A 13401-nucleotide genomic window follows, 5' to 3' on the forward strand; every position below is an offset into this window, starting at 1 on the left:
TATCTCCTCCCTCTTGCGTCTCCCTCCCACCCTCCCTATCCCACCCCTCTAGGTGGTCACAAAGCACCGAGCTGATCTCCCTGTGCTATGTGGCTACTTCCCACTAGCTGTGTATTTTACATTTGGTAGTGTATATATGTCCTGCCATTCCCTTCTGGCTTGCAGAGTTTCTGCTGAAAGATCAACTGTTAACCTTATGCAGATTCCCTTGTATGTTATTTGTTGTTTTTCCCTTGCTGCTTTTAATATTTTTTCTTTGTATTTAATTTTTGATAGCTCGATTAATATGTGTCTTGGCGTGTTTCTCCTTGGATTTATCCTGTATGGGACTCTCTGTGCTTCCTGGACTTGATTGACTATTTTCTTTCCCATATTAGGGAAGTTTTCAACTGTAATCTCTTCAAATATTTTCTCAGGCCCTTTCTTTTTCTCTTCTTCTTCTGGGACCACTATAATTTGAATGTTGGTGCATTTAATGTTGTCTCAGAGGTCTCTGAGACTGTCCTCAATTCTTTTCATTCTTTTTTCTTTATTCTGCTCTGCAGTAGTTATTTCCCCTATTTTATCTTCCAGGTCACTTATCCGTTCTTCTGCCTCAGTTATTCTGCTCTTGATTCCCTCTAGAGAATTCTTAATTTCATTTATTGTGTTGTTCATCACTGTTTGTTTGCTCTTAGTTCTTCTAGGTCCTTGTTAAATGTTTTTTGTATTTTCTCCATTCTATTTCCAAGATTTTGGATCATCTTTACTATCATTATTCTGAATGCTTTTTCAGGTAGACTGCCTATTTCCTCTTCATTTGTTTGGTCTGGTGGGTTTTTACCTTGCTCCTTCATCTGCTGTGTCTTTCTCTGTCTTCTCATTTTGCTTAACTTACTGTGTTTGGGGTCTCCTTTTCACAGGCTGCTGGTTCGTAGTTCCCGTTGTTTTTGGTATCTGTCCCCAGTGGCTAAGGTTGGTTCAGTGGGTTGTGTAGGCTTCCTGGTGGAGGGGACTGGTGCCTGTGTTCTGGTGGATGAGGCTGGATCTTGTCTTTCTGGTGGGCAGGACCGCATCCAGTGGTGTGTTTTGGGGTGTCTGTGACCTTATTATGATATGAGGCAGCCTCTCTGCTAATGGGTGGGGTTGTGTTCCTGTCTTGTTAGTTGTTTGGCATAGGGTGTCCAGCACTGTAGCTTGCTGGTTGTTGAGTGGAGCTGGGTTTTAGCGTTGAGATGGAGATCTCTGGGAGAGCTTTTGCCATTTGATATTATGTGGAGCCGGGAAGTCTCTGGTGGACCAATGTCCTGAACTCGGCTCTCCCACCTCAGAGGCACAGGCCTGACACCCAGCCAGACCACCAAGAGCTTGTCAGCCACATGGCTCAGAAGAAAAGGGAGGAAAAAAAGAAAGAATAAAATAAAATAAGATAAAGTTATTAAAATAAAAAATAAAAAAATTAAAAAGTAATTTAAAAAAAGAAAAAATAGAAAGAAGAGAGCCACCAAACCAAAAATCAAATCCACCAATGATAACAAGCACTAAAAACTATACTAAAAAAAAACAAAAAAGCGGACAGACAGAACCCTAGGACAAATGGTAAAAGCAAAGCTATACAGACAAAATCACACAAAGAAGCATACACATACACACTCACAAAAAGAGAGAAAGGAAGAAAAATACATATATTTAAAAAAAAAAGGAAGAGAGCAACCAAATCAATAAACAAATCTACCAATGATAATAAGCTCTAAACACTAAATTAAGATAAACACAAAACCAGAAACAAATTAGATGCAGAAATCAAACCCCAAGTCTACAGTTGCTCCCAAAGTCCACCACCTCAATTTTGGGATGATTCATTGCCTATTCAGGTATTCCACAGATGCAGGGTACATCAAGTTGATTGTGGAGATTTAATCCGCTGCTCCTGAGGCTGCTGGGAGAGATTTCCCTTTCTCTTCTTTGTTCGCACAGCTCCTGGGGCTCAGCTTTGGATTTGGACCCGCCTCTGCGTGTAGGTGGCCTGAGGGCATCTGTTCATTGCTCAGACAGGACGGGGTTAAAGGAGCTGCTGATTAGGGGGCTCTGGCTCACTCAGGCCAGAGGGAGAGAGGGGTATGGAATACAGGGCAAGCCTGCTGCGGCACAGGCCGGCGTGACGTTGCAACAGCCTGAGCCTGAGGTGCGCCATGTGTTCTCCCGCGGAAGTTGTCCCTGGATCACGGGACCCTGGCAGTGGCGGGCTGCACAGGCTTCCGGGAGGGGAGGTGTGGATAGTGACCTGTGCTTGCACACTGGCTTCTTGGTGGCTGCAGTAGCAGCCTTAGCATTTCATGCCTGTCTCTGGTGTCCGCGCTGATACCTGCGGCTCGTGCCCGTCTCTGGAGCTCGTTTAGGCAGTGCTCCGAATCCCCTCTCCTCGCACACCCCGAAACAATGGTCTCTTGCCTCTTCGGCAGGTACAGACTTTTTCCCAGACTCCCTCCCGGCTAGCTGTGGTGCACTAGCCCCCTTCAGGCTGTGTTCACGCAGCCAACCCCAGTCCTCTCCCTAGGATCCGACTGAAGCCCGAGCCTCAGCTCCCAGCCCCGCCCGCCCCGGCGGGTGAGCAGACAAGCCTCTCGGGCTGATGAGTGCTGGTTGGCACCGATCCCCTGTGTGGGAATCTCTCCGCTTTGCCCTCTGCACCCCTGTTGCTGCGCTCTCCTCCGTGGCTCCGAAGCTTCCCCCCCCGCCCACCCCCGTCTCCACCAGTGGAGGGGCTTCCCAATGTGTGGAAACTTTTCCTCCTTCACAGCTCCCTCCCCGAGGTGCAGGTCCCGACCCTATTCTTTTGTCTCTGTTTTTTCTTTTTTCTTTTGCCCTACCCAGGTATGTGGGGAGTTTCTTGCCTTTTGGGAAGTCTGAGGTCTTCTGCCAGCGTTCAGTAGGTGTTCTGCAGGAGTTGTTCCACATGTAGATATATCTCTGATGTATTTGTGGGGAGGAAGGTGATCTCCACGTCTTACTCCTCTGCCATCTTGAAGCTACTTGCAGATATTTTTAAGTCTCTATTAAGTTGCCTTTAAGTAATCAAAAGGGAGATTTTCCTGGGTGGGCATGACCTAATCAGGAGAGCTCTTTAAAATTGGGACTGGAATTCAGAGACAGGAGTATGAGTAGCAGATACTCAATTCTCCCATTGACCTTGAAGAAGCAAAATGCCATGTTAGGTAGAGGGTCATGTGACTGGGAATGGCAGGCAGACTCTACAGGCAGGCAGACTCTAGAAGCAGGCAGACTGGGGCTGAGGGCCTCAGTTCTACAGCCTCAAGAAACTGAATGCTGCCAATAACCACCAAGCTTGGAAGAGAATCCCAAGCCTCAGATGAGACTGCAGCCCTGGCTGACACCTTGATTGTACCCTGGTGAGACCTGAGCAGACAACCCAGCTAAGCCGTGCCTCAATTCCTGACCCACGTAAACTGTGAGATAATAAATGTGTGTTGCTTTAAGTTGCTAATTTGGGGGTAGTTTGCTGCCCAGCAATAGAAAACCAATGCAGGGATTAAGCCCAATTCCCTGCCTGGCCTTCAAAAACCAGCCTCTACTTCTTGTTTTTGCAAAACTGTCTTCTACTGCTCTTTGGTCTAGCCCAAGACAACCCTCTATGCAAGGACTCATAACTGTGTAGTTACCATCCACATACTCGCTCAGTTCATTACCCCAGGAAGAGATGGCATAGAGGAATGGTTAAATAAATAGATGGTAAACTAACGCCGTCTACCAGAAAGTTCTAGATGATGAAATTATTCTCTATATTTGTGCTGTCCAATATGGTAGCCACCAGCTACATGTGTCTATCAAACACCTGGAATGTGGTTAAATGCAAGTGAGGAACTGAATTTTAATTTGATTTCATTTTAATGCATTATATTTAAATAGCCACCAGTGGCCACCAGATTGGACAGTGCAGTTCTCAAGTTAGGCCATCTAGGTCCAACTCCCAGCTCCATGACTCAGCTGCACAACCTTGCACAAGTTCCTTCATCTCTCTGTGCCTGAGTTTGCTAATAATTTGATCTCCCTCATAGGGAAGTTGTGAGCATTAAAAGAGTTACTACTTGTGAAGTACTCAAAACAGTGCCTTGTGTATAGTAAGCATTATATAGTTTTATCAGATGAATAAGTAGATTTGACTACCCTGTTTTTTCCCCATCTCAATCTTACCCATTTATTTTTTAAACCCTAGGGATTTTCCCCTCTTACATGAAACATTTGGGACAACTCCAAACCACAATAAATATTTATTGGCTGTCACATTAATTTGGCACCTAATTACATACTGCCTTGAATTGTTATTGAAATATTTGTGGATGTATTTTCTGTCTTTCTCCAAGATTGAATGGTTCTCAGTGGAAATTACTATATCACATGTGCCTTTTTGTATCCCTCATACTGCTAAATACACATCAGATATCTAAAAAGACATTCAATAATATTTGTTGACATTTGTATAAGGCCTTGAATTAGAGATGGAGAGGCAGAGACAATGACCAGAGATACTGCTAATCCATTTCTTATGTAGCTAAGGTGTCACTAGGCTCAAGTAACATAGCAGCTTAGAAAACATACTGCCAAGAGTCTAGCTGTCAAGACCTGAGAGAGAGGAGAAAATTAGAATCCTAGGCTGAGAAGTTTGTAAAGAAGAGGATGGCAATGACCCCAATAAGGAATTCATATCCAGGTAGAGCAAAAACACTCCCCCAAGCCAAGGCCAGGCCATAATACACCCAGGCAGTGTGGTGTCATTACATGTAATGGGCACTGGGACCTTCTCAAAGGACAGAGATCTAATCTCCTTCCCCGGAGATTACAGACAATTAGTCCAAAGAGGCTTTGACCCTTTACATCTTGGGAAGCTGTCTTTGCTGTAAGCTCCCAGAGCAGTCATAAGACTCCTTAGAAACTAGTCCCGTTGGAATCTAGATCCTAATCCCAAAGTCTGACTCATGGCCTGCTTCATTCCTGCCTTATGCTCAGCCTGACAATCTCCTGTCTACTGATCCTGCCTAGACTTTTCTTTGGGATCATGCCTCAATCTGCCAAATCATTTGAAACTGCTTCACCTCCTGCCTAAGAACAAGACTTTGGTTCGATTTCTGCCAGGACCTGTGTCCCCACCTACTCCCTCTATGACTGCACCTCTAGCTGAAGCTCTGTCCATGCTCTGACTCACCTTGTCTCCAGGCAGCCTGACCACCTCTCTCTTCTGCGTGAATCCTAATCGGCTTGGCAGGCTACAATGCTGCCTGACACTGGCCATCCAACTCCACGGGCTTCCCAATGAGGAGCTGGAAGCTACGGTGGCAGGAGAGTCATAAGGATCCTATAGTCACCCCTTTCTCAAATCACACTAAGTTACTACCTCAATCCTGTGCCACTGTGCATATGACAGAGACAACAAGGTCCCTCCAGGAGCTCACTTAAGCTCACACTCTACTCTCTTTTGTAATCAACCAACTCTTTTTTCAATGGCTATAAATATTTCTCCTAATTTTAGGAAAGGCCAATCGACTTTTATTGCCAGGCATTTCCACTTACACTTGAGTGCATTTCTACATATAATCTTTAACCATCTAGTTGGTTAAGGAAGAAGAAAAGAAGAAATAAGTGTTAATCAGTTAAAAAAAAAAGTGTAAAACAGTAAAAAAGTGTAAAAGTGTAAAAAAAGTGTAAAACAGTAAAAAAAATAAAGCATCAGACTCAGCAACTGCAATACTGCTCACCATTAAGAGCTCCTCTGACTTTATTATCCGTTACTAATATAGCCCTTTATTTTTGCTGCATTTTTTCATTAGTAAGCCTGCATACAGTATACTGTAATAGCAACACTAACTCTATTCATTCTAGGACGTGGCAATAAAATGTGACTCATGAAGCTCATTAGGAAATACCAGTAATTTGTGGTCATTTAATACTAGAATATTAAACACAATATTCTCATTGTTACTTTGCATCATGACTCAAAACAAAATATGTGATTATAAAAAAATAAACATTTATATTAACTATGAGCTGCGAAAACTCCTGCATTAGATATTTTAAGCATAATTCTTATTTTTTAAAACTCTGGAATTGCAGAAATAGTTCCATGTTCTTCCTGGAAATGAATCCTATTGATAGATAATTCATGATGAAAGTTGTATTGTAATCAGACTACCAAAATGTCACCAATTCATATTAAGTGCAAAGAAGATCAGTGAGAACTAATGGAAAAAAGGTAAAGAAAATACTTTTATTACAATAACATAGAATAAGACAAATTTCCAATTAAAATATTTCTAAGCATTTGCCTCTCTGGTAATGAAGATGATGTTGCCTTTCACGTGTTATGAGCAATAAAAGAGATCATGTGTATCAAATGTCTTACACAGGTACTAGAGTAGATATTCAAGAGAAATAGTAGTTGTATTATTATGAAACACTAGTGCCCCAAGTTTTTTAGTCTTCTAAGAATCATTTTTCTTGAATATCTAAATAAAATAACTTGAGAACTCATCCTAGGTGACCATGAGTAACACAGAGTCCTCCTGTGTATTTCAAATGATTCCTGTGGAGTATAAACCTATCTCTCCTGTGCCAACTAAAAATTGGCACTTGCCATCTGCCTCTACAAAGACTAAGTCACAAACTGCTGCAGCCACTGACCTTCAACACCCCTGGAAAGGAGTTCAGGGTGGAGATCAGGAATGAGGCACTCTGTACTCTGGGAAAAACTGGCAGAACAGGCCTTCAGATAGTTAGATATTTTCAGGGGAAAATTTAATGCACCCAATTCTTGTATCTCCTCATATCTAGAAAAACACTAAAATCATTAACAGTGACATCTGCTCCTTGTGACTGGCAGCAAGCCTCTGCCAAAAGGTGTGCTTGACTGCACGTACCCGCCCCCCCTTCACTAAAACCATATATAACACTGACCTTCCCCCCTACCTCTCTGGAGCAGTTTCTCAGAGCTACCTGAAATGCTGTCTCCCAGCCTATAGTCCTCATTTTGCCCCAAATAAAACTTAACTCACAACTCTCACGTTGTGCATTCTTTTTCAGTCCACACCGGCTTTTTCCTTGTGACACTTGGCCCTAAACTGATGCCTCCAATTTCTCTGGATCACTCTAATTTTGGTCCATCTGGTTACCACTAAGCCAAGCCACTCCAGTTCTCAAAAACCTCTGAATACAGAAAGAGAGCTCCTTCCTCCCCTCCCCAAGGTAGTACTAACACAAGAGGGTGTGGTGGTTAGCACATCGTGCTGGAAACGTGATTACAGTGCAGAAAAGGAAAATTGGGTTCAATATCAGACATTATTGCTCCCCAAATCCATAGGACACACTCCAATATGGAAGGTCTCTTGCAGACCAGCTGCCAGAGTTTCTTCTCCCATCATCTCTCTCTCCCCAGTTCCAAGGCTCTTCAGCTTTTGTCCCAGAGCATGCCAAAGGAAATGGAAAATCCCTAGATATCCAGGGGTGCCTGGATTTCCATCCCTCCACCCCCCACCAAAAGTAAACTTTTGCATTACTAGAATAAGTTAGCTTTCCACTTGGAATTACTTACACTTAGATTACTTCCAATATCAGAAAACAAAGAATAAGTATTTAGCTTACTTCTGGATGTCAAAAAGCTTAATCCCTTCTAGAACAAAGAGAAAGACTACCTACTCCCAAGGCACATTCCCACTTTCACTCTTCCAGCCTCAGGAGGCAAATTTCCTGTAATTTTCGAAAAGCAGTTTTATCCCTGATGCTAGTCATCAAGGAATCAGAAATACTGAGTTTCAGTTTTGGACCCCTTTACTACAATATGAGTAACGTTAATAAGGTCTTGCCAGACTCTTTTGGTAGATAGATTTAAAAATATCATTTAAAATTAGTACATTAACTGTTTCGATGCAAATAGGAAGCTGCCAGCTTTCAATTAGAAAGCAGTTGGTTTCTAAGTAAGCCAACAATTACCCTGCAGATTTGTTGAGGGATTTTTTTGTTTTAGATTGTACAAAGATAAACTTCAGCCTAGACGGCACTCAAATCATCCCCCCCAAAAATCAAATTAATGAGCTTTTGCCAAACTGTAAAGAAGACTTTGTTTCTTACTAAAATACTAGTTCAACAATCCAGAGTGATTGTATTTAGATATGGTCACAGAATTCTCTAGTAGACAAAGATCTTATATATTCTTAAGCTTATCCTGTTGCTTTGTAGAAAAAAAAAAAAATCGGTCCTAAGAATGAGTTGCTCAGGTTTACACAGCTCCTGTGCCAGATTTTTTTTCTTAAATGGCAAGATTCTTAGGATGGTATTGCTTTAGCTAAATATATCTGTTTGGATTAGTGTCACCTGAGTATAGACTTTTAATTCTCACATTTTTTTTTTAAAACCACAGGTAAAAAATTGAGGGCTGGTATGATGGTTCCACGTGGTGCTTAGGACCTAAGCAGCTTCTGGGAATCTGTTCCACCACCCTAGAGGGTAACCTTAGTCCTTATGATCCAAGATGACTGTAGGAACAGAAGCAAAGTAGGGCAGAATAAGGGGATTCACCTCGCCTCTTAAAGAGACTTTTCAGAACTCCCAAATGACACTTCCACTCTCACTGGCCAAGACTCAGCCACATGGTCATGCAGAGCTGAAAGCAGTTTAGTAATGACCGTCTTGATTCGAGAAAAGAATGAAGATGCCATCAAAAACCCCCATGATAAGAGTAGTCATAATTTATTGACCCTCCACTTTTGGGGATTTGGGGATGATAGCTGTTCCCTCCTTTAAATCCACTGTGGGTTCACAACTAATTGAGATCATATAGATGGAGATCAAAATACCAGCTTCATACTATTAAGCTTGAATTGAATAAGTTGGTTTGGTCTATGGCCACAGTCGGACTTCCCAGTGAAGACTTCTGAATTGGATGTAGCCACCCCATCCCAGGCAGTGTTAGGCACACTCTGAGGGTAGGTGGCCCTGAAAAAGAGAAGACAAAAGGCACGGAGCTGAGCTTGGTCAGATTCTTCACTCAAAGTCATTAGCAAGGTCATTTCTCTTTTGGGATTGGGAGAGAGAGAGAGAGAGAGAGAGAGAGAAAAGGAAATCTCTTCCTTTTACTTCCAAAAAGTATGCGAGGATGGTATTCCTTACTCTGTGGACCAAGCTAAGGACACTGGAAGGAGAACATGGTTCCTGCTTCACCTATTAAATGCACACAGTATGAAACATTTTAGATCTACTTTCTATGCTTTTCACAACAACCCTCACAAAGTCAGCATTACCAGGCTTTGTAAATTACCCAGACTTTACAAAAAAGCAAAGTGAGACTCAAGAGAATTTAAGTAACTTGCCCAGTACTCACACTCTTGGTTAGATGGTTGAGCTGGGGTTCAAACCTAGGTCTATATGACTCCAAAGCCCACACATTTTCTACTATCCCCACTTCATACCCATGAAATCTCCTGATTTCCCTTGAAAATAATTATAGTGATGCAAATGGGGCATAAAAATGTCAGTAGTCCTTTCAACTTTCTTGGAAAATTGGTTCTTGTCAATCACATGCATTTGATTCAGTATTAGATTATGCCCAACAGTATGTCTCTTCACAAAAATGTATTGTTTAGTTTCAAGTTAATTCACTCTTGTAACTCTAAGAGGTTAAGTCCACTTTTGCCTTGGGTGTGTACACACAGTACCTATTAGCAATTAAAATAAGTTACAAATGTGTCAAGAAGAGATCCTGCTGCTGAAATCCAGGTCAGGTTACTTGAAATGGATATATATCTTACTCTTCTAAATGTTAATTAGATGTTCTATTTTATCTTCAAAAGTTTCTAGCAGAAATTTTCTTGAAGTTGACACTTATAGGTCAGGAGAGCTTCAAGATAGCATCCTCAGCCCCTACACTTATGAAGCTTACTCTGAAGGGTTTATGTAACTTTACTCAAAATTTTGAAATGAAGAAAAAAGCAAAATGAAAAAAAACCCCCCACTATTATAGACCCTGGTCTCCCTGCCACATCCTCAAAACGATTCAGTAGACCTAGTAAATGATAACATGAAATGTAAGCTACTTCAGATTCCATTAAATTTGACATTTTAGCATCTCTGTGCCCATAATAAAGTAAATCTTTTCAAACTCAATACCGAAGTCAGTGCTCATTTTTTTCAATTCAGTAAGTATTTATCAAGCATTTTATTCCATTTTATATAGTTTATCACCCAAAACACAAATAAATAGCAATAAACTTTTAGTCAAAAGACTTTAGAAATAAAATACTTTTGCTTCTTGTGGCTGACCAGCAAGCCACTTTTTATGGGCATATTGTAACATGGTTCATAAGCAGAGTGTACTGTGCTGCATTAAATGTTAATGCTGATTGTCATTGAAAAATACAATTCTAAAACTAAAGTATCAAAACATAAAACAACCCAGCATTTGCATGAGCGTTGGGAGATCTGAGTTTGACTCTTGCTTTGCCTATGTGACTTTGAATGTCACTCCGCTTTTCTGAGCCGTAGTTTCCCCATCTTATAAAATGAAGATGTTGGACTAGAATTGGCCCAGCAAATTGCATCAGAGTCCCTTGGGAAACCTATAAAAATGCCATTCTCAGACTCCACCTCCAGAAAGTTCCATTCCATGAGTCTGGGGTGGGCCCCAGAAATCTGCCTGTTTACCAAGGGCCCAGGGGATGTAGATGCTGGAGGCGCACACAAACCACACGCTAAAGTCCTCTAACTTTAAATCCCTCCCAGCTCTACCATCCTCCCAGTCTATGGAAAATTCAGTAAAAAGAGCAGTCGTGATGGTGTCTTTCTCACAGAAACCTCTATGTGATGTTGGCTCATTTCAAATAATCATTTTCTCAGGATACAGACTGCTGTTTGAGGTGTCAATAGTTTTCTCTGACAAAATATCTAATTGTGGATGAACAAATTCCCAAATCAGAAGAAAAAAAGGAAGGGAAGGAAGGGAAGGAAGGGAAGGAAGGGAGGAAGGAGGGAAAGCAGGCAGGCAAACATACACAACACAAATTCTTAGGCTATCAAGTGCTTTTAGTCAACATCTATACCCAAAATAATCCCTGACATTTGGCAACTAGAAAATTCTTCAAGATGACTAATTACTTTGGTATTTCAATGAAAGATAACAATTGAACATGCGTGAAAGCAGCTTTGTAAATCTACGGTTTAACTGTAGATCACTCATCTTACACCCTTATATTTTGAGATCTTTCTACATAGAATTATTTGTTATATTAATATATCATAGCAGTTTTTTTAATGACTTAAGGTGCTATTGCATATTGATATTGAAAATGGATCAAGAAATTGGATAACGTAACTCCATATAGGTATTATGGTTCATTAGCATTCTGGGAATCGTTTTGGACAAACCACTTACTTAAAAATCAGTGGAAAAGCACAATTTGATGAAGCCAGGTAGCCTGTGATCAATATCATCACTACAGCCCAAGACTGAATTTGGCTAAGGGCCATAGCAGGGGTAACGAACGATTCCATTGCTGCCTAATACACCTCAATGTTGTCAATGTAAATCATAGCAGATCTGTTCTGACCCTTGAGTAAATCATATATTTGAATTCTAAGCAACTGAAACTTTAAATCAGGGACTCGACTCGGGCTTACCCCAAATTGTTCTGTACTACTTATTTGTATTCGAGAGATAGGAGTTATCTTAGGTTGAGTGGTTATATTTTATAAAAATTGTAAGCAGAACATCAATTCATTAATTTGACAATTGTCCTTTCTTGCTGCAAATAATAGCCAGCATTCATCATTTAGCAATACTGTACATGTCTCCTTAAATATTAGTATTTCTATTGAAAAAATGTATTAAAATAATATTCAGTATATTCAATATTATATATTGAAATATAATATTCAATATATTTAAATGATGGCAGATAAGTTGTCTAGTTCAAATAGTGCTGTTTCCTGACCTGTACCAACTAGATCAATATATAAAGAGCTAAGGGGTTAGCATACTGAACTCATTATTCTGAAGCAATGATGTGTAGCAAAAAACAAGCTTGCTTTTCTCTCCTTTCAAAATATTACTAAAGTGACACTGACCCTACTACAGTACTTGAATTGCCGTGGCGATGTCCAGGGTGGGGGACAAATCTGGTGATGATTATGTCTCCAATTTTGTCATGCTTTCCTGGAGTTGCCCCAAAGTGATGTTTTTGAGAAACTCCATATGGTTCCTCCACCCCAGATAGACATCAGGCTATGTTTCTGAAAGATCTTCAAGGATATTCAGGTTATCAAAAGTGTCATGAAATTGAAGCTTTTTTTTCTTTTTCATTTGCCTAGGAACCATGGTACGACCACAGACAGCTGCAAAAGTTGTTTGATATATGTCCTGGAGCCATTACATTTGACTTAAAGGTGACTTCACCTGCAATAATCAGGTGAATTAGGGTGTGTGCCAGGTGGCACTGTAATATCACTTAGGCAGCTTCCTGGGAGATGAAAAATGGAAGGAAAATTAAAATGAACTGATATCACATCTGAGTCATAAATCATCAAGATTCAAGGTAAAAAAAAAATCCTTTCTCTTCTCATTGATTTGCAATGATGGTTGAATGCTGCCTCCAGCTATTACTCGGAAATGATTTTATTTACTTTCTAAATCTTACTCACCTCTCCTCTGAACCTATAATTTCTAAACCCTGCTTCATTTTGTGCAAATCACTTCAGGGTAGATCTGGAGTGTGTCATCCTTGCTATTTTTGAATATTAATGGCCTTGTCCTCCTCACAAATGATGACTTTTTTAAAAATCAGAAATAATGCAAATCCTTAGTAGCTGCTCTTTAGAACTGGGGGCCTTGTGTGCAGACACTTTTGAATGTTCCAGCAGAGTCAGCATTAAACTCTCTGCCACAGCACATACTTTACCTTATATTTATACTAGCCAAACATAAATACATAAATAAAATCAACAGAACTTAGTACAGAGGCTCGACTGCATTATACCGTTCCAATAATGTGCAGTGTCAAACTCAGTAAATTTGGTTTCCTCCTGAGTGCATTAGGTTGTAACTCCAGACCAAAACATAACTTCCAGCTGCAGTGAGATTAATAGGAAAGAATGTGTCAGGATAACTGAAATACCTATTAATGCTATCCCAAGTCTGATCTGTAAAATCTATGGCTTTTGCCATGTATATTCACTCCCAGGTCCAGTAAGCTTAAATATGGTCCTAACTGATGAATCACTCTGCTCAATCCCCACAGAGGGAGGTCTGGGACCCTCAGGGAGCAAGCCCACCACTAAGTGACATTTGATTTGAATACAATCGGTTGAGAGCCATAAGTTTTACTATAACTTTACTAACACCATATGCACTTTTTTTTTCTATTTCTA

This window comes from Balaenoptera borealis, assembly GCF_965194805.1.
Source record: "Balaenoptera borealis genome assembly, chromosome: X".
Lineage (NCBI taxonomy): Eukaryota > Metazoa > Chordata > Mammalia > Artiodactyla > Balaenopteridae > Balaenoptera > Balaenoptera borealis.